Source organism: Rattus norvegicus, chromosome 10 (genome assembly GCF_036323735.1).
Source record: "Rattus norvegicus strain BN/NHsdMcwi chromosome 10, GRCr8, whole genome shotgun sequence".
Classification (NCBI taxonomy): Eukaryota; Metazoa; Chordata; class Mammalia; order Rodentia; family Muridae; genus Rattus; species Rattus norvegicus.
This window is the reverse complement of record NC_086028.1, coordinates 70988467-71015166: the sequence shown is the minus strand read 5'-3', so window position 1 is coordinate 71015166 and position 26700 is coordinate 70988467. Positions and strand designations below refer to the sequence as shown.

At 42.0% G+C, this 26700-nt stretch overlaps 2 protein-coding genes across 16 annotated transcripts in view; one reads left to right on the top strand and one right to left on the bottom strand.

The window, feature by feature from the left end:
* LOC134480843 (large ribosomal subunit protein eL21-like) overlaps positions 1 to 26700 on the top strand; it is a 1068210-nt gene that overhangs the window by 661212 nt on the left and 380298 nt on the right. The window lies entirely within an intron of this gene.
* Bcas3 (BCAS3, microtubule associated cell migration factor) overlaps positions 1 to 26700 on the bottom strand; it is a 459409-nt gene that overhangs the window by 155326 nt on the left and 277383 nt on the right. The gene's annotated exons all lie outside the window — the stretch shown is intronic.

The following is a 26700-nucleotide window of genomic DNA, read 5'->3' as shown; positions in this document are numbered from 1 at the left end:
TTTGACCAAGTGTGTTTCCATTTAAAGTCATCTTTTTGCATTATTCTGGGAGGAGAGTTAACTTATCTCATCCAAAATGGTGTTTCCAATTTCCTTATAGAACAAGGCTTAAATGTTTCGGAGGAAGTAGGTAAAAACTAAGGAACCAAGAGAGATCAAAAGGCAAGAGACCTCTAACCTGTAAGGTTAGTAGGTCATGACCCTGATGCCCTCCACAATGGTGGATGTCTGAAAAGACATCCTCAGGTAGTTTTTAGCAAACCGACTTTCCAGGGCTTTTGAAATGAGATGAAGATAGGATCTAACACCAAGCACATGACTGGCATGAACACATTTACAAAGATCACAGGGGCCTGGGGAAAGGGAGCTGCCGCTGCTGCTGGAGAGGGAAGAAGAGTGTGAGGAAGCCATTGGCCCTGGAGTTCACTGAGAAAATTAGCATCTGTGCTCACCAAAAACATTCCCTTTGACTTGTTCACTGAAGATATTATTATTCCAGGCCTAAACCTTTGACAAGGTGCAGTCAAGCCATAAATTTGAGTATGTAATTGCAATGAATCACATACACTTAAAGAACAGTGTCAATCGCAGCCTTGCTTTGGCTCTGATAGCTAAGAGTAACCTTTAAACTAAAACAGGGAAGCAAGGCATACCCTTACTGTCAAGCCACATGCTGGGGTCTTCTCTGCCCGGAAGCAGCACACACGTACACTGTTTTTCCTATGCTCCAGGGTTGCAGCTAGAGCTGGGACAGTGTGGGGAGGAAAGGACATGGAAGGTGGGGAACATGTTCGCCATGACCGATAGGACAGACCCAAATGTCTACATTCTGTGTCTGTATATGGGACATGGAAATCTGTAAGAATCGGGAGAAGTAGAGGGAGGAGAGGGAGTGGGTTCTTGGCCTATCCAAGCACATATGTATCTTGGGAAGGGAGAGGTTAGGGAAGCAAATAAAGAGAGGCCTACTTTAAGTTGAGGGAGGGCAGACTGTTGTGAAAATTTTCCTCATTATGGATTTCAAACGAGAACTTGCTTGCTTTAGTTATGTTATTTCTGATAATCAAAGTGAGACACATTAAAGATTGTGGAACACATAAGTATGTATAAAAGGTATCAGTCCTTAGGGAAGCACAGTGAGCTCTAAGCTTCACCATCTTAAAAGCTTCAGGAGCACGTGCCTATCAAACTTCTCATGATGGAATCTGACGGAAACCAGTGGTTGCAGGGTCACGTGAGTAGATAGGTGCTGGTCTTCTATGTGGACACTGGGGCACTCTTTCTTGCCAGAGTTAGCATCTACCACAGCAGTAATCCCATCTCTCTTGTTCTACAGAAGGTTAAAATCTAGAACCAGATCAATAATATGATTTTCTGACCAGCACCTACTACTCTATAATTTGCCCCTGAAGTTACCTTACCAAACCATTATCTAGAAGCCACCAGAATCCCTACCGGAATACTGGAGCTTGAGCAGTATTTGCTTTGATACTAAAGAACAGAGCAAAGCAGCATGGGAGCAGGTAAGACTTTAAACCTGAGGCAGCCCGGAAGCAGCGCACACGTACACTGTTATGCACGTCCCACAGGTTTTGCATCATCTGGCTCATATCATTTCTCTTAGCATCTCAGTGGGAAGATGCACATCTGATTTAAGGTCCATTCGTCCCCAAATCATACTAACACCTCTCCCATCTCCACTACTCTGGGAGGGAGGTGTTTGCTCTCTGACAGGATCATCATAGCTCCTCTGGTCTGGACAGTCTGAGAGTAAGGCTGCAATGTTTGTTTCAGGGAGGAGAAAAATGCATTATTTAACTTCTATATCAGAGTAACCATCTCTCTAAGACTATGCCTCAATTTTGGCCTAAGACCCTGTTTAACGTCTCTTTATGGATTCTGACATGGTGAGCTCATCCTACACCTACAAATGCTCTCATTATGTAAGCTTTCCCTTAAGCAAATGTAAGGACGAGGGGGAGGAAAGTGCTCCTTGCTGTTCCATTAGGCTCCTGCAGAGCTCTCCAACACGAAGAGAGGCTGTCTGTTTTTCAATAATGACAATTTTTTCTGAACCACTGTGGTCCTTTTCATTTCACGGTGTCACTCCAGAAGAGCCAGAGAGGCCAGGGTTTTCCACCTTTGCCTTTCAGAGCATCGGCAGGTTACAAAGATAACACGTGGTTGTGGTGTGCAACCTTAAGGTGAACCCAGGAAAGTGGCCCTTGTTATTTCTCTGGATATATTAGATGTACTATAATGATGCATTATAAAGCAAATCAAATTACAAAAACGAACCCTATCCTTTGGATAAAATTCTGGGAGTGAGCCAGCACCACAATTATTATCTTCTCTAGCATTGAATGTTCTACATAAGTGTTTGGAAGATGTAAACAGGACATAAATCTGAGATTGGTTCTTCAATCTGTCTACAAATAACCATGACATTATATATAAACTATACTTTACAGCATATATGCTTTCTGTTTAAGCAGTTAAGGAGTGTATCAGACGCTACGATAAACAGAAAAAACTGAGCGTGAATACCGATAAATGCAAGCCTTCCGTCTCGGAAAGTCTCCGCTTATTTGATTAAGTTAGGTGAAAAACAGAGCAGTCATGCTTGTAGCCTTTCTTCCTTTTCCCTTTCCTCTCCTCTTTTCATTTCTAATGCGAATCGGAAGTCTATGTGGAGCAGCCTGGCTAGCCCCAGTCTAACCTCCCCATCTGGAAGGGGACTAACCAGCCTCGGGGCTACTTCCAACCCTTCCCAGCTGTTGGGTTGGGGTTTTTTGTTTTTGTGGGCTTGAGAAAGCATATTTATATAAATGATTGCCATATCCTTTGCCAGCTGTTGACCCTGCTCTTGTCCCGGTTGGGGCATGGTTTTCATTTTTAGCGGCCACAGACTGGAACTGACCCTGATAGAGTTAGCACGCTATGCAAACAGCTTTACGCGCTATTCTTGTGACAGTTCAGACAATGGCTGCACAGTGCAATCCGTGGGACCGGTGTTTCCCTTTGGGCAAATGTCACTGAATCCAGAACTGGAAGTATCAGTTGAAAAAATAAATTCTGAGATTCACTATGTTATGGAATAGCTTCTCTTCAGACTTCCCTGTTTGAGAGAGGATCAGAGCAGGGCTCTGTCAGCAACAAAAATGATACTTGTCATTGTGTGACACCGAGATACTCTTTAATGAACTTGCAGTTGCAACTTGTGTCCGTACTTCTGAGGAGGAGAGGGGAGTTTAAATTATGTTTCAGGTATCACTGCAGGAAAGAAATTTAGATCCTCATTCCTTAAGAGGACGCAAAGATAAAAATCAGTCTCGGCTCCCGAGAGTCAGGTCGTTGCTTCTGCTCAAAGCAGTGAGGGCAAGTCCACCGTCAAGGTGCAGGGAGCTGTAGTCACTGTGAATCAGAATCCTCTGAAACAGCTTTAGAGAAAGTACTGGGGGGAAAGGAGGTTGGGAAAGAAGGAATAATAAACATTCCATTAGGGATGAATTATCCTGGATTGCTTACATTTTATCTGCAGTTAAACAGGAATGAGAAAATAAATAGCACATCTTCACACCTTTCATTTATTGCCCTTCTGGCCCAAAATGCAATTGACATGTATGAAGAAGAAAGGTAATTAAAAGTAGATTTGTCAGTGTGCACAGTGAGATCTGCCTACACCACAGGCTTAGAGCATTTGTTCATTCTCAGAGCCCTTCAGTCATAGGCGCCACTGTGAGAGTCTAACAGACAGAGTGGTAAGCTGGTTTGTGACAGAAGGGCAGCCTTCAACTCTTTCCTCCTCATTTCCCAGCCTGCAGGCTGACTAGTCATGGCTGAAGGAGACTGTCATCCGCAACTGTACTTAAAAATGTGAACCCCATCTTGGAGGTCAGAACAGCTGAGAAACAGGGCGGGGTGGGGGTCTGCTAGATGGAAAGTGGAGGTATTTCCTGACACAGGCATTTTCAGCCTTTGAAAGCAATCCAAAAGGAAATTTAGCTATGAGTTAAGAGGCACATACTCGGTATAGCGTTAAACCCTCGGAAGTTTGAGGTCTGGAAGTGCTTGAAAGGCAGCTCAGAAGTCTAGGCTGCTCTCACAGGAGACGGGAATTTTATCTACTGAGGGAGTTCGCTGATGGGATCTTTGAAGCCTCTATGAACTCTGATTAGCTAACTATAAAGTTGGTAAAACTCCAAGGCCGTGTTTTCTTAATCTAACTCAGTGTGTTCACAATAGTGAAAAAAAAGAAAATGACTATTTGCTGCTAACAGCAGAACATGCCTCAAAATTTCCGACCACAGCTACAAGCCAATGGCATTGCAGATCATTTTCCTAAGGTCAGAATTTAAAACTTCAATGTTATAGACCCTTAGTTATCAAGAAATGAGGACAATGTCTATCATGTGATTTTATAATGTCTCCTGCTTTTCACTCTACTAGCTGCCTCTGATAATCTTTTGTCTGTGAGTATGACCTAGTACGTGAGTCCCTGAAATAGCCATCACAGTACTCTAACTGCCAGGCCCAAGTTGCCCACATTACTCAGCATCTATTTGCTCTGAGTATGGGTCTCCTGCCACTGAGCATCTCCATAACCTCCTCATCATAAATGTCATGGGTGAATACATTGTAACACTGATGCTGCTGCTATCCTTATCATAACATTTAAAGTTAATCATCAACATGATTCTATAATCTCTTTATCAGTCCTTTTACACTTACATTTCCAAGGTGAAGTATACCTTTAAAAGATCTCAACTGGCATTGGAGTAGTAATGAAGTCCTAGCTACTGAAGCGAGAGGATGACTCGATCTCAAAGTTGCATATCAGTCTAGGCAACAAATACATAGTCTCACAAAACCAAAACACACTTCTTGAGAAAGAGTATAACAGTAGTCAGCTCTTGCCACTGTATGAAATGATTATGATTATGATTATGTTAGCTGGGTATAGAACTGCAACAAAAATTCTTTATAAATAAGTCCAATATATTAATATTTTAATAAGGACTAGGGTTCCTAGCATTCATAAACCCTAGGTTCACTCTGCCTGTCTGTCTGTCTCCCCTTCTGTGAATACGTTCTTCTCAGGACTGCCCTCTGACAAGCTGTACATTAAGCATTGTGCCACGTTGCATACACTATGCACTTACTCACAAGGTAAGATGTGTATTCTGCTGAGATTATACAGAGAAAGGACATCACTAAGAACAATTATTAAAGATAGATAAAAATTCAAGTAATAGGATAAGTTGAGATCCAAGAGGAAGAATGTTGGTACAAAAGACCTAAAGTCCACTTAGTTCTTCACAGGTGGCCTATACACACACAAAGTAGGCACTGTCTGCCAGTTCTCTTGTAAGGAAACAGAAGCCTCTGACCATTCAGACAGATTTCAAAGACAAATGCACTGAAAGGGACGACACCTTTCTCTGCAGAGTAGTTAGAGGGGCTTCCTTATATACCAGAGTCCCATGAGTAGATTGTTCAATTGCAACAGGAGCTGCCAGGCTAAGAGCTGGAGACTATTTAAACTGCAGGAATAAAGAGACTTGGGCAAAGACAATGAATGTAACCCTGAAATTCTGCTCTGCACTGGCTATTTGGTGTAGAAGTGCAGAGAAAATCCAGATCGATAACTGCATTTGAACACTGGCATCTGGATGCCAAAGAGAGGAAAGGTTTTAAACCATAGAGTTAGCACTGCTTCATGGCCTAGGATAAAGGCTAGAAAGGGATTTGAATGAGAAAGAAAAATACCTTGATGATAAAAACTCAGACCAAAGAAGAGAAACAGTCTACAACTGGGTGAGATTAACTAATCCAGCACATCACAAAAATAGGAAGAAATCTGTTAAGCAAAACAACAGCACAGGCAAGAAACCCCCACAAACTGCTAACCCCAGGTTAATAGCAAGTGACCCATCTACGCTTGACCTCAAAGTCTGACCTCTTGACCCACAGCTAGTAGCCCTGTTCAGAAACATGTTGCCACCAGAGTAAATAAAAAAGAATGTAATGTGCTGAAATTGTTACTGCTAATGACAAGTGACACATACTTCATACTGCCAACAGCAAAATCATCAATAAATAACCCGGAACATGTCAGCCCATGGTATCGTTTCCTGCCTTGGGTTTAAAAGTCTACTTATTTATTATCGTGAAAGGAAGAAAAGCATTCCCTTCAGCTCCAGGAACTGAAAGATGAAGAATTTTCAGACAGAAAAATAAGGGAAAATATAAAAGGTGGCTGTGCCTGCAGGCAGTGCTTCTCAATAATTCATATCCTGGCTCTCTTTATAGGCTTGGTCCTTTATAAGGACAATGACAAGAGACTTCCAGAGATAGCCCAGAAACCTTTCTGAGAATGAATGCACATAAGGGGCAGAGACCCAACCCAGGAATCTCTGAACAGCTGATATCGGGAGTATTCTGAGTGACTTCTTAACATATCTTAGTGAAGGGCCTATCCTGATGTCCTGATAACATTTCAAATCTTAAGAGTCGATTATCAAGTTGAGTCTGCATGTAGAAAGCAAAAGCACTTACAAACTTTCAAAAGCTTGAACAAGTAAAGCTTGTTTCATCCACCTAGACCCCAGCCAAATGTATACCATATAAACACTTCTGGAAAAAATTCAGAGCAACAAATAGAACAAATTATGAGCACATCTATGACTGAATTTAGACAGCAGGAAAACCCATGGACAAGGAGGAAAAGTATGAATCATAAACAGAGCTGGCTCTGGGCAAAGCGAAGGTACAGGGACAGGCGGCTACTTCAAATAATATGCATCTTAAAACAAAGCACACTTACACACTGTGTATGACTTCAAAAATAACCCACATTACATAGCACACTAGAAAGAAAAAAGACATCTCTCAAAGTATCTGGGTAAAGGTATCTTCTTATCACATCTCTCCTCAAGGAATACTGTTTAGAAAAAAGGACAATATAGAGCCAACCTGTGCATCTGTGAACTATGCTTTTTGCTTATTCTCTGAAATTTCCAACTTGAAGATGAGATGGAAAATCAAGGGAATTTGCTTGGCACAAGGTTAATACTGTAGTCAAATGGAAACACAGACTATAAATTAACCACAATTCAAACAGATGACACTAAATTGTGTTTAACTGTAAAAGGGAACTAATTTTCCAGCCAGGCATATAATTTTTTTTTAACAAATATTTCTGTGCTAGGACTTCTCAAGAGTCAAAGCTGCTGTGACATGCTCTTAATTGATTCGTTTTACACGCAGAGGGAGGAACAGTGATTTGTGAAAGGACTTTTTTCCTTGCCTTGCACACATCTCTCATTTGTCCATCTTAACTCAATTAAAGGAAATAAGGACAGTTTGACCGATGAATGAACCATATTTTAACTGAGGACACTTCTATTTAAACTGGAGTGGATCAGCCACTGTAATTGTCAGTTAGTTACTTCCGTCCCCTAACTTTTGTTTTGCGAGGTCACAGCATGGTCACGGAAGAGAAGAACATGGTGGGATATGGATCCGCACTCCAACCATTAGCCTGTTAGCTACTCCAGAGAAAACTTCAGGGAGTGACTGCTGCCTTATCTAGAGAAGGCTCAATCCTGACCACACCAATGCCCTTGGAAGCCAACTCAATAGTCCTTTATCGAACTCTGGATAAGAGCTCTTGCCTCTACAGCACTGCTTTTTCTAGACTTTCATAGGAATGAAACTATACATATTATAGTCCTTTATGTGTATGTTTTCATTTTAGCACAATGTTTGACATTTATCCGCATTTATGGACATATCGGCATTCCTCCCCTCTCTACCTATGCATGGATCTCACCCAGGCTTAGGATACTACACATAGCTGGAGTTGACTAGTTCCAAAGTTTCAAAAGAAATAAGGTGAGAGAAGCCAATGTTATAGGAGGCAGGTTCTGAAAACGTGAGGACATCTCAAACTGTCAGCAAGGTGCTACCCAAGAAGAGATTGTGGAAGAGAGCTTCCATATAAATCCAGTAGTCACAGATCTCAGTGTTTGCTCATCCCTTGAGCATGGATGAAGTGTTGAGATATTTTCAGTGTGTGACTGAAGCTAACAGGGACACTCATGTACAGACTCATATACATGTGGACAGTTGTCATTGAAGAAAACACAAAACTATTCTTAAAGAAAATATACCATTCAAAACTCAAAAGATTCTCCCCACCTTCCCCACTTTTGGTGCTGTCAAACTCTGATTTGAGCCATTCTCATCTGGTATCCTTTTTCCTAACAGCAAGTGACAAAGCATCACTCTTCTTGTGATCTTAAAATCTTCTGTGGTGATTATTGTGTCATTACTGAGTTATAAAATCTCCTTTCATAATCTGCACAATTTGCTCATGAAAATGGTCGGCTCTTGTTCTCTGAGGGAGGGTGTCATATAAAGTCAGTGAAGGTGACTGTGGATACTCAGGTTTTCCACAGGAAAGACTGGTCTTGCTTCCTTCTAAGACTCTGGCCAGACACTCTGTTAACTACATCATATTGGTTTGTCTGCCGATGTCTGATCAGTAAGGAACGCCACCGGTCCCAATGGTATTCAGTTAAGACCCTTCTTCCATATGATCTCTTTTCATTTAGTTATGGGTAGCACCTTGCTGACAGTTTGAGATGTCCTCACATTTTCAGAACCTGCCTTGCCTATAACCTTTGCATTTCTTACATTATTTTGTATGAAACCTTGGAACCAGTGAGCTCTGGCTGAGAAGGACAGTGTTTTCCTGAGCCTAGGTTATGTGTCTGGCTAGGCTCCCAGCACTCCAACAATGCTGACCATTATGTCTTTCTGAAATCAGCTGTTATCTCATGAATCCATAGATTTCGCTGCCCTTCTGCAGTTTCATCAAGTTCTAGACATTTCCCTAACATGTCCCCATGGTACCATATGCATATTGTCAAATACTTCACAGAGACTACAGACTCTAATCCACAACCAAGAGCCCTGAGTCTCGTCTACACAAAGTGGATAGGAACACGTCACTCCCTCTCAGCTTCAACGAGCGAGATACATCTGCTTCTGAATTACAGAAACAGGAGGCAATTTCTCACTAGTTTGAAGCCACATGGACTTGAAAGCAAAGTTATCTAAATATTATACTGAGTCAAGGTCTAGTCCATGGTTCTAACAAGGTCTTTTCCTTTATTGTTTTGAGACAAGCTCTGTCTCTATGCATCCCAGGCAAGCCTCAATTCATGGTCCTCCTGCCTCCACCGCCTAAGTAGATAGTTGAAAGGGAATGCCCCTATGCTTGGTCATAGTGAACTTGGACCACACAAAAACCGAAACATGGACAAGAAGATGTTAAAGGTTTCTTTTCTAAAAACAAGATATTGCACATTTTTAAATGAAAGAAAATTTTTTTTATAAAAGCTTAATGACAATTAAAAGAAAAACTTCTATCTAAAAACCCTAGAAGAGTAACTAACAGGAGAGGACTCAAATAAAGTTATTTTCCAGCCCAGGATCACAACAAAAAGGTCAGTGGGAGAAAAACTTCTGTGACAGTTCATCTCCATTGTCAACCTGCCTGGATCCACAATATCTTGGAGATCGTCATAGCAGTATTGATGAGGGTGTTCCTTCACAGATTTAACTGTGGAGGGAAGTCCTGCTCGGAATATAGGCAGCACTGTCTCTTGGGATAGGGTCCCAGACTGAATATGTGAGAGAACGTTCTGGGAAAGCCACTGGATACCAGCACTCTGTTTTTGCTTCTACCTCTTCCCAGACAGGAATCCTGGGGCCATGGACTCTGCTGCACCTTCCCTGCCTTGGTGAGTTCTATCTTCACCTTAAGCCCGAATTAAAGTCTTCCCCCAAGAGGCTTCCTTCAGATTATTTAGCCATAACAACCACCACAGTAACTAACAATTCCTTTACAAGGGAGAGATGTCCTTGAACAATGTGACTCTTGGTGTGAATTCACAGGAAAATAGGCCATCTTTCCCCCTAAACTGATATTGAAAGTAAAAGGGAAGGATTCAGAACATAGCCTACACATTCCAGCCAAATTTAAAGGCCAAAGACGCTAAGCTGATAGGGTCCGAACCGGAAGTAGAAAATGCTATGCAGCACTCTGCACTCTACAGCGTGGGAAAGGCCAGAAGCACAAGACTAAAATGGTATGGTTCCACAGACAAAAGTGTCTGGGAAATGACCAGAGTGACAAACAGGGCCAGAAATCCACCCAGTGTCTGCCCAGGGAGGGGCAGGCACAGGGCTTTGTGTAAGGGGCACAGGGGAATACGGTGTGAAAGGAGTGTGCTCAGACTGTGCTGTGTGGTCACATGATGCTGAAAGGTTATGGATAAATCAAACTGCACACTTTGAGTGTGCATTGCTATGTCCAAACTATTAGTCAATTAAAAATCAAAATGAAGTAAAATTAAAAATGGGGTAAAATTACGGATAATCAGTGAGGTGAATGGTCAAAAACAAACAAGAAAGAAACAGTCCTTTTCCCCTTCCCATGGTAAAGTCCCCCAGCAGACACACTCCTACTTTCATACACATAATAATACAACTTAAAAGGCTAAACCAAGCCATCATTGACTGGGTGCAGTTACCACTGTTGTTGGTATTAAGACAGGGTGAGGGGGCTGGGGATTTAGCTCAGTGGTAGAGTGCTTATCTAGGAAGCGCAAGGCCCTGGGTTCGGTCCCCAGCTCCGAAAAAAAGAACCAAAAAAAAAAAAAAAAAAAAAAAGACAGGGTGAGGTTCCGGCCTCACAGACCTTCTGGCCCCTCTGTGGGCTCTCTCCAGTCACCCTAAAAATTATACCACTGTCTCCTAGAAGCAGTGTATCCCTGGAGGATGCACTTCACTTGCTGCCAGACACCTGTTCTCCAGGAGAGCTGCGCACCAAGCCTGGGATTCTGAGAGCCTGGTTGCTGGTCCCTCTGACTACGGTGCCTGCCGAGTGTAAGCTGGGTTTGTCTCGACCCGTTGGCTCCCAGGGTCATATAAATTGGCTCTGTGTTTACTTATTTATGGCAGCTTGTTGGCTGAACAGTTTAATCTCATCTGCAGGCATAATCATTTTCTGTCTTCCAGGATTTTAAAATATGAAATACTACATCATCTCCTCAGACTCCTCATTAGAAAGAGGAGAGAGAACACTGGGAAGCGCGTGGGATTAACATAAAAATGTACACGGGCTTTTCTGAGCTCTTAATCGGTCTTTCACAACAAGTCCCTCACACTAATAACTTAACGATGTTTGGCAAAATGGGGAACACGCAATCTGGTCTCTGACTCCATCTCAATACCGAGAATTAATTACACAGAAAATCTGTGTGCATGTTTCACAAGGAATTCCACCCAGCCAAGGCTTGCAGGTCCATACTTATAAAATACGACATAGCATACACAAAGGGCTCTACAGGAAATGTGAGTAAATATTTTCCTGGAGGTATCTAAAGTGAATTGTTCCTTATGATGATGCCACCAGGGCAGGAACAAGGTAGGCTGTAGGCAGTGACACTTGGCCTGTAGTTTTGTACTAAGAACAGAAACCTGCCTGCCCAGGAGGCCATAACGATATTCTTGGGGTAATGCTCACACAGGCAGTCTCTGCTTTTCTCTCATGCTGGATGATTTCTCTAAAGCCAGTGGTGGGCAAGATGCCACTAATACTGCCATAAAGCCCCTGCAGCCCTGGGAGAGGCGGGAGAGGGGTTAGGGGGCAATCAAGCTTACAGATTAAGCCTCAGTAAAGCTACAAGATGAACACAGCTCTTGGTGTTTATTAACTCTCCTGGCTCTGAGAGCTCCTCCCCCAAACTCTGCACCCAGCACAGAGATGTCTGTCAAGGGGTCTCAAAGTCTAGGCCACTTCAACCCTCAGCTTCCAGGGGCTGAGTCCACAAGCTCCCCCTTTGCCACTTCATGTCATGCACTTGTTCAGACAACATAAATACTCTACGGACAGGCTGATGTCTGTGAGGGCAGGGTCGTACTGACAACCTATTCCAGATTAAAGAAACAAAGCAAGAAATACCAAAACAAACAAACAAAAAATGTATTTTTCTGTGCCTAGAGGATGTGAAAGGGGAACAATAAAATAAAACATTCACCAGTTGCCCCTGATACCATTCTTACTTTGCCACCCCATGGGTATTTTGAAAGGGTTGATTTATACATACATAAAACATACATATATTTTTAAAATAAAAGATGCTAATGTTTGGCTGACAGACAATATTTCCAGGTGACATCTAAGCCATGCAGGACACTAAAGCAAAGCGAGCAATTCCTTTCCACCTCCTGACCTCCCCGAGTCCAAAAAAAAACAGTATTATTTAAAGCATTATCACCGTGGGACTCATAATAAGCTTCACTTACTCCTATTTGTAGCTTCAGCCTATTTCTGTAGATGATTTTAACATCATTTATTATTATTTTTACTTTTTGAAATCTTAAGCCACAGTTGTCCTTACATCATAAAAAAGTCATCTCACACTGTGATAAATTATATTCTTTCATTTTACAGCTAACTTAAAATTCACGTAAATTACCCAGATAGACAAAACAATTTTGTATTGTAACAAATTTGTTTTGCAACACTGTTAAGCAAATTAGCTAACAATGACTACAGCTTCCCAATCATAGCTTGAGACAGATAAATCTGCTGCACTGCGAGTGGGCACACGGAGCTCTGACAGCAGAATGCTGGCACGGCCTGGCTTCTGTAGGATAATGACCCATCTCTGCATGCATAACAACAATCTCATTCATCATAATTCACATTAAGAAAGAAGAAGAACTCAAGTCAAGCTAATGGAGGAAATGTGTGAAAAGAGATTGGCTGGGGGAAGTCAGAACGCAGCTGGAGGGTCCTAATTGATTACACTATGCGGCAGCTCGGCCTCCTGCCTTGGGCCTCAGATCTTCATCTAACTACATTTCAATTGATTTTCACTGATAGTCTTCTTTTTTATGTCTCGGACTTAAAGTACTAAACCAATAAAAGGATAAAAGACCTTGCAATTACAGATTTCAAAACACAATGTCTGAGCAGAAGACATAGAATACAATAGCAGATTGGGTAGGGAACTCACAGAGCAGAGCCTGCACATTTGGGGGAGTAATTGAAAAAAATGACTGGAATTTATATCTGCATTTGAAGAGTCCAAAGCAAAACAAATTGAAACATTCAAAGACACATGCGCAATGGCTGTCTTATCGTACTGGCAGAGGGCAAAAGGTTACCCATATACTAATTGTGATATGTAAAGATTATTTTGTGTTCATCACTATTTTTTCTTATTTTTGAAACATGCTATACATAACAGGATGGCTTTAAACAAAGTTTCTCCTGTGTCCACCATTTGAGTGAAGGGATTTGGGTACATACTGTCTCGTACACATTCTTATTTGAGCAGGTGCTCTCAGACACCGGAAGGTGTGAGATGTCCTGGAAGGGAGATCCAGGCAGATGGGAATCAGCTGATCTGGATGAAGGATCTAAACTCAGGTCCTCTGAAAGTACACAAGTGCTCTTGGTATTGGCCATCTCCAGCCCTCAAACGCTTATATTAATTATTTATTTAGAATGAAAATTCCTGTGGTTTTAGTTGTCCTATGATGGATAGGTTTGCTATCAAGTCAGGCACTATGAGTAGACAATACTTAATATAAGCTGAAAGACCCCCTGGGTCAATTGGTCCAAAAAAAGTCTCAAATCTTAAAATGGCATTGCAATCTAACTGGTCTCATGCATGTATGTCAAGTGTACAGTTTACACATATACACCAGGAAACCATCACCACTATACAGGCAATGATCATGCCCATGGCCAAAAGCTTCCCTGTGCCTACAGCAGCCTTTCCCTATTTCTATACCCAGGAGCCATCATCTGTTTCCTTCATCATCGATTAGTTACCTTCTTCTAGACCTTCACAGACACAACCAGATAGCACGTATCCAGGCTCCTTAGTGATCTGGGATCCACTTATGCTCTTGTATCCACCATCTCAAGTTCTTTCTTCAGTAGGAACATCAAAGTCCAAGACCAGCCTGCCCCAAACCATCTCAAAATATCCCTTCAGCCATTTTCATTGCTAAATAGTATTATATTTTATAGGTAAATGGCAATTTCTCCACCCATTTGCCTGCTCATGAAGATCTCAGTTGCTTCAGGGCTTGACTACTACAAATAGACCAGATGCTACCCTTTCATGCCCCCCACTATTCTTTAGCTATAGACTTGGGAATATAATGGCTAGAGCACATATAAGGCACACGTCTAATGTTTTCAGACATGTATAGGGCTGGTTGAGTAGCATATGGGTAGAAGATAAGTTTCACATATGTATGAGATCCTCAACACAAATGAATATAAAATGAATGAACAAATAAATGTATAATTAACAAATAAACCCAAAGTTTAAAAATGCTAACAAGTTTATCACTAAACTGTCATCAATATTTCAGAAAAAAATAATTGTCACACAGAGAAGAGCAGACTTAGCTACGTGGGGGTTAGGTTTTCTTTCTCTTTTAGTGTTTTCGCTTGCAAATATTTTGCTATCAGGAAATAGAGTAAAGTTGTCACTGAGTAACAAAGGAATAAGGGTGTGCACAGTTTTGTTGGCATTATCACCTCTTCCTTAAATGGTCAGCACACTAGGCTTTCATCCTGGAGTTGACTAATTTCTTTCTGTTGTTATCAATGTAGTGGCCACGGTTTTCCTGGGATGGAGCTTTGCATAGGCATCTATTCTGCATTATAGTTTGGAAATGCACTGTTCCTCACTAGCTTTCTGCCCAGGAGGCACCACTTTAGGAGGTTGCTGAAACTTTGGGAGCTAGGGTTCTCACTCAAAGGCAGAGGTCACCTGGCACATCCCCTAGAAGGTCACGTCCATGCTCCTCAGCCCCTCGAGTTCTGTTTTATGTGCACTGTGAGGTGACCTGACCATCCTGCCACCTCATGATGGACTGAACCCCTGCAGCTGTCAGCTAAATAAACAATTCCTCCCCAAGGTGCTTTCAGGTATTCAGGCTCAGCGACAAGAGAAGCACTGTGACCTAAATCCTTAGTCAGATAAGCAGTTTCAAAATATCTTCCCAGCATTTGCCTTGTGTTAGTAACTGCTTCCGGGACACACAGAGGCACTATTGATGGAGGTGTGAGTTAACCCAGTACGGAAGCACCATGAAAAGAACACTTTACCACTTGTGAAATGATTCCCAACACATAATTTGCTACCTGAATGACATGGGCTTTGAACAGGGGTGGGAGGTGGCAGTCAAATATTCCTCTCCTTGAGAATTCTGTACCATGTCTAATCACTCAGACCACTTATGTGAGCTGCTGGCCTTAAGTGCTGGCTTCTAAAACAGGTATAAACCCAAGATTCCGACACAACACACTGAGAGCGTCAGACACAGAGGGCCACTCTATGAGGCTTTCAGCTACCTTCCAACCCCATCAAGAGATCCGATTTGCTTGGGAGCCACATGGCGCTTATCAAACCATCTTTGCCAAAGACTTCTTGCAGACTCCATGTCCATGGAGGTCTGCCACCATCCTAATTGAGCAACTGGACTTTAAAAATTGGAGGCTAAATGAAATTAGGGCTCACTGTATGAGCTAATGTGCCTCATCTATCAGCTGGGTTCCTCATAAAACTTTTTCTCATCATTCTCCCTTCCTTTGAACACAGAAAGAAAGAAGAATCTATTTTTATGGCAATAAGCTAAATGCTCATAATGTCTTACTTTGATCATCTCCTTAATTTTAAACATACAAAAGCAATACCACAACTGCACATACCCAGAGAAAATGAAATTAGTGCTGAAGAGATATGTGCACTCCCAGATTTGGGGCAGCGCTAGTTTCCGCAGCCAAGCTAAGCACCCATCAGTGCATGGAAGGATAAAGAAAATGTCCTGTCATTTGCAGGATGAACAAAGACGACATTATACTAAGTGAAATAAGCTAGACAGGAAGGCAAAACCACCTGATCTTAGACATGGAATCCAAAGGTCAGAGAGTCAGGGCACATGGTGGCTATGCCGATCCAGGAGGACAAAGTTCCAGGCAGCATGGTAACTCTTACTGCTGTATTACACACCGCAAAAGCACGATGCCTTCAAGTGTGACATTCTAGGAGCTGATCACTAAGAGCTAATGTTTTTAAAACTGATGAAGTTTAATTTCACATGTGTGTGTGAGGATCAAAATATCAAGATGTGTGTGTATATGTGTGTGTGTGTGTGTGTGAGTGAGTGTGAGTGTGTGTGTGTCTGTCACAGAGAGACAGAGACAGAGAGACACACAGAAAGAGATTGCATGTACATTTGTGTGTATATGTGTTCAGGAGTCCCTTTAACACGTGTTGGCTTATGAGCCTGTATCCATACACGGGTAGTCTGTCTCAGCCTTAAAGACTTGTGGGATATGGAACTATAGACATAAGAGACGCTTACATTTCCACTTCGTCATTAGTTTAGATCAATTTAATTATGATGTTTTCCTTCTAAGTGGCATTAGGGAAAACTGAAAAAAATTTGGCCCATTTTGTGACATAAACCTTCTTTCTGGATGGTGTGACAGAAATGACAGTCCTGCCAGTGAATGTTTCCTCTGATATTCTACAATATGAGTTCTCTCCTAGGCCTTGAGTAGGTTCTCGCATGCTGAACCATGATAGCTGAAGGCTATAGGATCCTGTTTGTGACTCTCTCAAGCACTGATTCTCAATCTTAATACTGTGACCCTTACACAGTTCCTCATGTTGTGGTGATCCTCAACATACAATTATTTATGCTGCTATTTCATAACTGTTATGTTACAACTGTTTAAGTCATAATGTAAACATGTCAATTCTGATGGTCTTAGGCGAGGCCTCTGAAAGGGTCCTTCGACCCACAGGTTGAGAACCACTGTTCTAGAGCACGCGTGGGAGTCTGCTCGCCCTTATGTTCTTCCTCAGTTTACACACTTTGCTCATGAACTCTTAAGATGCCCCGGGACACCAGCTTCCCTTTGTCCATTCAGGATTCACTTCATCTAATTCCCATCTTAAGGAGGGGGATATCATTAATTCTTTTCAAGTACCCAATACTTTTCAGAGCATTATATCATATGCTTATGTAGTTTTTTTAACCAAGTGGAAAGGCAAGCCCCATACCTGCACTTGTTGAAGGGCTCACACACTTCTGTATATAAATCAATAAATGCTTAGAAAATGCATAGTAGTAAGTTTACTTCAGAAAAACTAACATACAAATTGGAAGGAGCAAAGTGTACTACAAGTGAGACGAGGAAATGATCCATCACACAAGACTTCTTGGCACACCAGCATGAACGTATTACCTAGCACTGTCACTATTAGAACACACAAGAGTTCTCAGCACACCACATGAATACATTCCATAGCTCCATCGCTATGGCCCCTCACTCAAACCATCTTTAACATGTGTCTAACAAATGGAAAAATGATTTTTCAGATGCGGGATTCACTGACAAAGATTAGCACGGAGAGTCTCCTACAATGAAAAATGCTTACGCAGAGCGGTCCGATCGCATAGGACAGTTAGCTTATCTAGGCACAAACAACAAAAGGCTATGCCTCTATGTAAGGCACAAATATAGTAACTATTTTCATTCTAGATTTTTAAAAAAGTATTAAGATTATATTTATGTCATACTGCTCAAAGTGAAATACTTCAAAGGTCTTTTTTTTTCTTTTTTTTCCCCTGCCCCCTCAAAGGTCTTTTAAAAGTAGACTTATTAGTCAATAATGTCAAAATAGTTTACAGTACTATTTGAGAAGAACAAAAGCAGTATTAGAATTGCTGAGAAAAAATATTTTTAGTGGCTCGGTGTTTATATTTACTATGAAATATATTCCATTTTAAGTGATATGTTATCTGAAAAAACAATGAAATACTGAATTAGACCTATTTAATTTTCGTATAAAGGAAAGTATCTTCCTACATGTATACCTTTGGAGGCGAGAGTCTTTTTTTTTAATCCAGTTGTGAACAGTAAGGGGCTAGGCAGAATGACCAGAATCAGCTACCATTCTCACAGGTTGTTCAGCATCTGACACGTTTCAGGACATAAGTGAACTGAAGTCGTTCCATAAGCGTATCATACTATAATTGCAATATAAGGTATGAGTGGTTATATTTACAATGACCATGAGCCTTTAGAAGTCAATGAACTGAGACTGACCTTGATCACTGACTCAGATCCTACAGCACAGGGCAGTACCTGCTCCCTCGCCCGCATTTGCCAACCTCTGCTACAACAGTAATCAATTTGCTGTCTTGATCTTTCAAGCATAGCAGGCATTTTTTGATCTACCATTAGGCCTCAAACTTGTGGCCTAATTAAATTACTGGGGGAAAAAGCACTCTGGAATTCTAGAGTTTGGCAGGAGGAAAACTTAACATAAATATTTGAAAGAGTGAGAATATTAAGATCTAATCTCCGAACGTTCAAAGTTGCTGTTAAAAAGAGATTAAATTCCATCTGATTGCTTTCTAATAGAAAATGATACAGACTCTTCTAGAAGCAACTATAGACCAAAGGCAAATGTGTGGGAAGGGAGAGACAGAAAAGGCTGCAGGAACAAATCTGGTGTAGGGCTGGTGTCAGCATCATCAAAAGGACCATGCAGTGTGGGAGAGTTACAGAGGAGAGACTATGGTAGAGCAGGAGACCCAAGTTAGAGAGCAGAACAGAAACCCAGGGGGGGAGTGGGGAGAGGAAGTCTGAAAAGCCAAGCCAGCAAATGAAACAAGGTGAGGGTGATCTCTGTGTGAGTTAAGTTCTTCCTGTATAAAGGCAGGCAGTGTCACAGTATACCAAAAAAGGAGGGAACATGTTAAAGAGTTATGAAATGAGTTACTACAGTGTTTGGAAAGTAGGTTCCAGCAGCAAGGTACGCATGAGTGTCTAAGAAGGTTTTAAAAGAGAGAGAGGCCCACACAGAAAACGTGAGACTAGAGGGAGGGTGGGGAGAAACATCAGTGCTAAAGAGGAAAGCAACCAGCAGGCGAGCCTCCTGCCTGTATGTCCCCCGCTTAGGATGTCCCCAGAAGTCCTAGGCCTCATAAACGGGGCTTGTTCCCCACTTCTGGACTCTTGACACCACTAAGATGTGCTCCTCTTTGAAATTTAGTTACATTTGACATTTATTTCTCCCTTCCCCAACAGCCTACTAGAATATAAAATATTTACATTGGGGAATATTTTTTATAGAGCCTAGTCCCTGACATCCTGGGCACCACAGGAGATCCCACAGCCAGTTTAAAAGTTTAGAGGTTTAAAACTACTCATAGTGATATTCAAGTCTCAAGAATGGAAGATTCTACAGGTAGAGATAATTCATGAGAGGAGCCGAAAATGACTTGTTTGTAGGTGGCGCTATCTTTACCCTTTTCTTAGGGTGTGTGTGTGTGTGTGTGTGTGTGTGTGTGTGTGTGTGTGTGTGTAAACACCTCTTGCTTAGATGCAAATTATTTACTAGTAGCACAGCATGCTGGGCTATTTCTTCATCATCGAAGTGATGCAAATGCCTTGGTGCCTTAAGTTGACAAACATACACTGTCCTTATTTCCCACGTGGCGAAGAGCAGTAAGCATTTGACAAATATTTATCTATTTCACAAGATGAATGTATGTTCACAGGGCTGTGAGCTAGGGGACCAGGCTCTCTGGTGCAAGCACACTCTCACCTAGGAGGTGGATTGACTTTGTGAAAGGTCACAGTCACACGAGCTCCTTTATGGTGTAGAAATATGACACAAGGGATACTAAGGCCTGTGATGTTGATATTTTGCCAGAAGGGGCTGGAGAAAAGGCATTTTGTTTTTGCAAAGACAGAAGTAGCCATAACAGAAAAAACGTATTGCTCAGCCTCATCAGGAAATCAAAAAAGCGCTCCTAGGAACCAGGACTAGGAGGGGCGGAGTCCACGACACCTCAGCCGGACTCCCAGCAGCCCCAGTACCTGGGCTAGAGTTATTTAACATCTTTAAACCTCAGCTTACTCATCTATCAAATGCACGCTCTGTCTCTTTGAGTCCCTTCAACTGTTATTACTGAAAGTAATGAGAGTGAAGAGTTCTTTTTAAAATCATGCAAATGCCCTGAGTGGCCATGCTCAACAGTTGTGGGCACTAAATCATCCTGATGAGAGGATCTTGGCATGTTAGGTGAATTCGGCTAATTGTTTTGGATCCCAAAGGCTTACTTTTTCTCTGGGAGAGAAGATTCTAATGTAAGCACATTTTTAACTAACAGGACTCATTTTGAAAAATCCCAGGTAAATGTAGGAATCAGCCTACAGAGGAGTAAGAACCCAAGGGCGGGCACCACTACTATGTGCATTCTCCCAGGTGGCTCAGCTCAGACACCACCCATAGAGAACCAACTAGGGACTGACATCTTGATCCAAACAGCCAGGGTGGGGACTTTAGGTTCAGCTTCCTCAATGGTCCTCGAAACTATCCTACCATCACACACACACACACACACACACACACACACACACACACACACACCACTTTCTCTTTCTCTTCCCCTCCCTCCCTCCCTCCCTCCCTCCCTCCCTCCCTCCCTCCCTCCCTCCCCTCCTCTTCTCCTCTCCTCCTCACCCGCCTCTCCCTCAAGATAGGGTCTGAAACTCCATGCAAACCAAGCTGTCCTCCATCTAATGAAGATCCTCCCACCTCTGTCTTACAAATGCTGGAGTTAAAGGAGTGTCCCACTGCCAGCAGTGAGTGGTGGCACAAGCCTTTAATCCCAGGCAAAGGCAGGTGGATTTCTATGAGTTTGAGAGCAGAGTTGGTCTACAGAGCAGCTACCCAGACAGCCAGGGCTGTTACCTGGAAAAAATCCTGTCTCAAAAACAAAATGGAAAACAAAACAAATGAGAGTACACATCATGCTGGACCTAACATGTTCTAACTGCATATCTTCCCTATTATGTGTGAATACTGATTCACAGGAACTAGAAAATGAGGAAACATCCCTAATATGAAAACCATCCTGAGTAAGTATCACGTGACACATGTTTAGTGATGTAGATCACGCCTCAGCATCCAGGCATCTCAGGTTATCCATGCCTATGATTTCAAGGTACCTTTATTGCCTTGTTCTAAGTTCTATACATTCGTCAATATTGATATTTCTCCAAAATCACCTTTTGTTGTTGGATCAACTACCAGTCAATATGAACACATTGATTAAAACTTTTCTTTTTTCCCATCTTTTTATTTGGAACCTAGATAAATAGAGCATTGCTAATTTTTAAGCCCCACTCTCCAAAGGACTGTGGAACAAAATAACCTTAAATGAAGACTCAGGAGAGTTCCCCATTAGAAGTTATAATCCGTGGTTATGTCTTCAAACTTAAAGGGTTGAAATCACTCAAATGTTAAGAAAATAGAAGTTATCCCCCTCTTTTCCAATGGCTGAGGAGTCCTTAGTAAATTTAGTGCAGAAGAAAATGTTATTGAATACTATTTACCACATGTGCAGCGGCGACTCACTCACACGAGGGAAACACTGAGCGTGGCAAATCCTTTTAAGGCACTGCCATGTTTCTGGGTACTCAAGAAAAACTTGCTTAACCAATGTAAGTGGAACAGTGTGATGGGTGTGACTAAGCTCAGGGAAAGATGTTCAACACTTGTGGAGAGGCTCATGTCTGCACAGTGTTAAAGAACAATTCTAACACTCCTTGGTTCTACTGATGTCTTAAGTAACAAGAAAGGGGAGGCACAGTAAGAGCATAAACAATACTCTCTCCACTGGCACCGATAGGAGCCCTTCACGGCTCCTTCCACCCTCCCCTGGCAGGGCACTAGGACACACAGTCAGTTGCACAAAGAAACAGCCCTGAACTGGTTTACTTATTATTTCTCTTCCCAACACAAAATAGCTGAAAGCTGCAAAATGCTATCAGAGAAGTCTGCTAAAATAAATGCAGAGTCCAAAAAACCCACTGAACCATACCCATAAGGTCTATTCCTGGGATGACCCTGCTCACCTGCAGCATGGGGAAAAGGCATAAACAGTCCGTCAGGCTATCTCCAAAAAGACACAGACCAGTTCGTCTTTGCTGTCTTCTGGGACAAATGTTCATTTGATGGGGATGAAGAAACCTAGCTGGCAAGAACACTGGTAGAGCCATTTCTGAGCTCCCTCTCCTAAGAGTGTTTCTCCACCTGCTATACCCTCTTGGTAGGGCTCCCCATTCCAAAAGAAGTGTACATGCCCCTGCACCGGGCGTGGCACTGTATGTATTTCAGTCACATGACCAGGAAAGTTACAGGAGCTTCAATTTTTCCCTAAGCAGGAATAAAATGGTACAAGACCAGGTTCTAAGTTTCATTTAGGATGGCAAACTGTCTACATACAGATCCATCTTCATACTCCATCAGACATACAGCCAGTCTACAAATGTAAATCAGCCCGGCATTAAACTGGCGACTGAACATAAGTTTAGGGTCTCTTAGTAGTGAGGATAAATTTAGTTAAGCCAGCAAGTGTGTGCGTCTCCCCTCTGGAGAGTAATGTAACTGACTGTTCCCGTCACAGCAGACCGTGCTGCACCTCTCCTTCTAGCCTGGGAAGGCAGAACCGATGCTTCCCAGCACAGGCCACGAGTTACCTGTCAGCTGGGAGGATGAGTTCAACCAGCCAGAGAGCAGCTCAAGCACCGTGAAACCGGATTTGCAGGAGCTGTGGAGGGTGGCTGGCCACCGACCTGCCACACCCCCACCTCTGCTGACATAACCTTCCCAAGTAGCCCTTTAACCCATGACTACAGTGTCCTGACTGGGGACATCATCTATCTTTCCATTCAGAACTGTGCACCCTGGAAGAAAATGGAAGAAAATAAATGCATCAATGACCAAGCAGCACTGTTTGAACCACAGCACACTCTGCTGCCGCTTCTGCCTTTTAAAGAATAAACTAAAAATACTATGGTCTGCGTGATGAAAGTGAGGCAACTGTTCTACATTAAATGCAACAAGTGGACCTTGTAACTCGATCAAAATCCACCCCCAGGACTTTTTCTAAACTCCAAATGCAAATATAACTGCTCTTGAAACAATATTTGATAAGAAGTGTTTAGCACGTTTCATGTATTTCCTGTAATTATACATTTATGACAAACTGAGGACTGACATGGTAGCCAAACCCCAGTGTTCACATCTGAGGCTGAGCCTGTCTGCTGAGGTACAGATTTCAAATATGAAATAATATCCATTTGAATGTGGTCTGAGCTTCCTGTGAGGCAGCAGCCGCCTGACTGAGGCCTCTGACTCTTACGGCTTGCTATCCCTCAGCAGCTGCAGTGTTCTGACTGTAGCTTTCTCACCCTTCCCAGAGTTGACAGAGGGAGGGAGCTGGGTGGGAAGAGGAAGGCCACTTTATCAAAGTCAGTGGAAATACAAGGTATTAATCACGTTAAATGAAGAAATATGGGCACTTGGTTACTTTCGTGGGTCAGAAGTATTTTAATCTGTGACTGCCAGTCAGTCACCTCTCTCAGACACCCCCACCCGCCATTTATATCAGCTTCAGGAAAACATCAAAGCTCCAAAAAGTGAGAAAAGCAGACACCAGGAAGGTCGTTCCCACCAGAAGCCCCCTTCAAGGTCACAGTTTTAACCAGAGTGATCTCAGTGTTGTCTGTTAAGAGTCAGTAGTGAGGCCCTTTTTTAATGTCTATATTTTGGAGGCTTAGATGTCTGAAACACTGGTAAACCTCAGCCTAAGGCAATTAAAAAAAAAAAAAAAGGAGGCTCTAGTGAAGGCCAATAAAACTTGGTGATATTCAGAAATGAAAGCAAAGGCTGACTGCACAGATGATGCCTGTGTGTGCAGGCCTGTGTGTGCAGGCCTGTGTGTGTGCAGGCCTGTGTGTGTGCAGGCCTATGTATGTGCAGGCCTGTGTGTGTGCATGGCAGCAGAGAGGGAGACACAAGAGTCTGTCATGCTGGCTCAGCAAGCCTCTCCCCAAGCAGTACTCGAAGACCCCACGTAATAAACAGGGAGACCAACCATGTCAGGAGCTTAAATGAGAGAGAGGCATTTTGGGACTAGGGTAAAGGCTTCTACAAGGTCACTTCAAAATTCTTCCCAAAAATCTACTCAGAATATTTCTAATATTTTTCTGGAAGAAAGAAATATGTTAAGAAGTCAGATCACCAAAACACTCAGCTATTTCTGCAAAAACAAAACAAAACAGCTGTAGAGGCTAAAAAGCATCTATCAGTGAAGAGTAATTTCCTATGCTTAGCTGAAATCTGACTCCAGTAATAGAAAGATCCTGCATAACTATAGGAAATTTCATTTTAGGCTTTTTTATTTTTACTTAAAGAGAACCACCACATACTTTCTTTTACTTCGGTTGGATAAAAGTCTCAGCTGTGCTGACTTAAATCATGGGCACTCATCTATAGAAACCAGCACGCAAGGCATCAGAATTGATCTGCTTACTCTAGGACCGCACTGGCAGTTCTTATGGCCTCTTCTACTTAGAACGTGGGAATAATTCAGATTGAGGTACGGAGGAACAGTATGATGGCTTTCAGGTGGAAAGGGACAGGTTTTAGGGAAAAATAAAATAAATAAAACAGAAAGCACAGGACACAAGTGAAGACACAAAGGCCTCCCTGCCTCCGAGAAGTAACAGGCTAAGACTGAAGGCCTCTGCCCCGGCCTCAGAGCTGGAGTCTGCATCCACCCCATCGAGTGAGTGAGTGAGCCACCGACCATCAGCCCAGGCAGGACACGCTGACTCCACACTTCCTCAGTGATGCACAGGGCTTCTCCCGCTCTCCAGTTACTGCAGTTTCTATAATTGTAACAACTCACTGAACGCCTATACAGAACATGTGGGTTTACTCACAACTGCTTTGAACGCCAGAATCAGAGGATTTCGGAAGATGTCCCCTTGAAACCACCCTAGAGACTGCGCTCTCATTTCATGCATTATTTCTTATGTGTGTAAATTTTACTTTTGTTGATGATTAATTTCTGTTTAAATTTACTCCCATGTGTATAAGGAATGTAAAAATAAGCCAAACATAACCTCTCAAAGCTGACAGTGGGTATAGCCTCTCTGATATTAAACCACAGCAACATTTAATTTTGAAAATGAATAGAGGAAAACATATTGATTTTCTATTCCTATGTGTAATCCTTACTGAGTAATCATAGACAAAGGGAAAAAATACTACTCATAGCTGTGAACGTGAGCACTGTAACTCTTAGACTTGAAAGGGCACAGATTATGAATACATATTAATTCACAGGTGTGTTCTAGAAATGCAAACAGTTATGGAAACATGTTTAAATTTATTAAATTGTGTCAAGAAAATATATAAGCTGACATATGAATTTCCTCTATACACACAGAGAGGAATGCATTTCTGACAATAAACTGTGAACTTCGTGTGAAATATTTGCGCTTAGAATTTGGTCATTTCCTGGCTTTCGTATTTTAGTTAGTGTTACTTAAAAAACATAAGGCCCTCAGTTTGTATGGGCTAAGCCGGCTTCCACCATCTACACAGATTCCTTTTGAAAACAGGAATTTTTTTCCTGACTGTGTTCCCTCTTCAAACAAACACCAGTGTCAGTTAACAGGCTCTTTGTGTGACTTGAGTTTTCTTGTGAAGATTTCAGTGTTGAAAATACTTAGAAGTCTGGTTGCAGATAACCTGATATTTGATATAATATTAATGTGATCTGCCTAATCTCAAAGATTCACTTCCTAAATTCCCAACAACTGTATCAGCACCACAAATTCAGTAAAACACTTTGGAGAGGGTGGCAGCCCTGCTAAGTCTAATTTGATTTTAAAAATGACTCAGAGATTTAGTTTAACTACATTATAGCGGTTGATGGTGGGTTAAATCAAAAAACAAATATCAACCACAGAAAGTCATGTGCACACTCTGTCACTCTCTTTGAGACATGACTGAAACCCTTGGGCAAAATATGGCCCAACAGGAAGCACACTGACACAATGAGACACTGATGGGTCCTGCAGAGGATGAGAGATCATCTTCCAGATGTCCGTATGACGTGGAGACAAATCTTCTCATAGATGTTAAAAAATAAATAAATCAAGCATATAAACAAAATATCCATGATTAAATAAAATTTAGGTGATTGAAACTGACTAGCATTTTACAATATTAATGCTAATGGAATATCATAGAGTCATTTACATATTTAACAGCTCCCATTAAAAAAGAAAAAGAAGAGTTGTATGCAGGAAGGAGAAGTAAATGGAAAAGTCAAGCTACACACGGTAAGGAGTCAGGACAGGAGAGATATCAAATCAGTCAGAAATACACAAGAGCAGTTTCTAATGCTGGGTCAGGAAATAAGGAGGTTAGAGAAAAGTTGCAATCTAAAGAGAAAACACTTTTAGGAAATGGCAAAATTAAAACAGAAGTAGATATGTAAAATAGATGAATGAAGACAAGGTCTTCCTGCACCAAGGGAGTTGTTTAGGAGAAACAGTGTCCGTTTGTGGCCAGCGATAATACTTTCCATTCAATAGAGTTTGCAGCTTGCTGATTCATATGATTGCAGGCTGGCGCCCTGCTGGCGAGCCTCTCCACTGAAATTAAATCCACTCTCTTCAGTTATAAATTATAATGCTCTATAAAC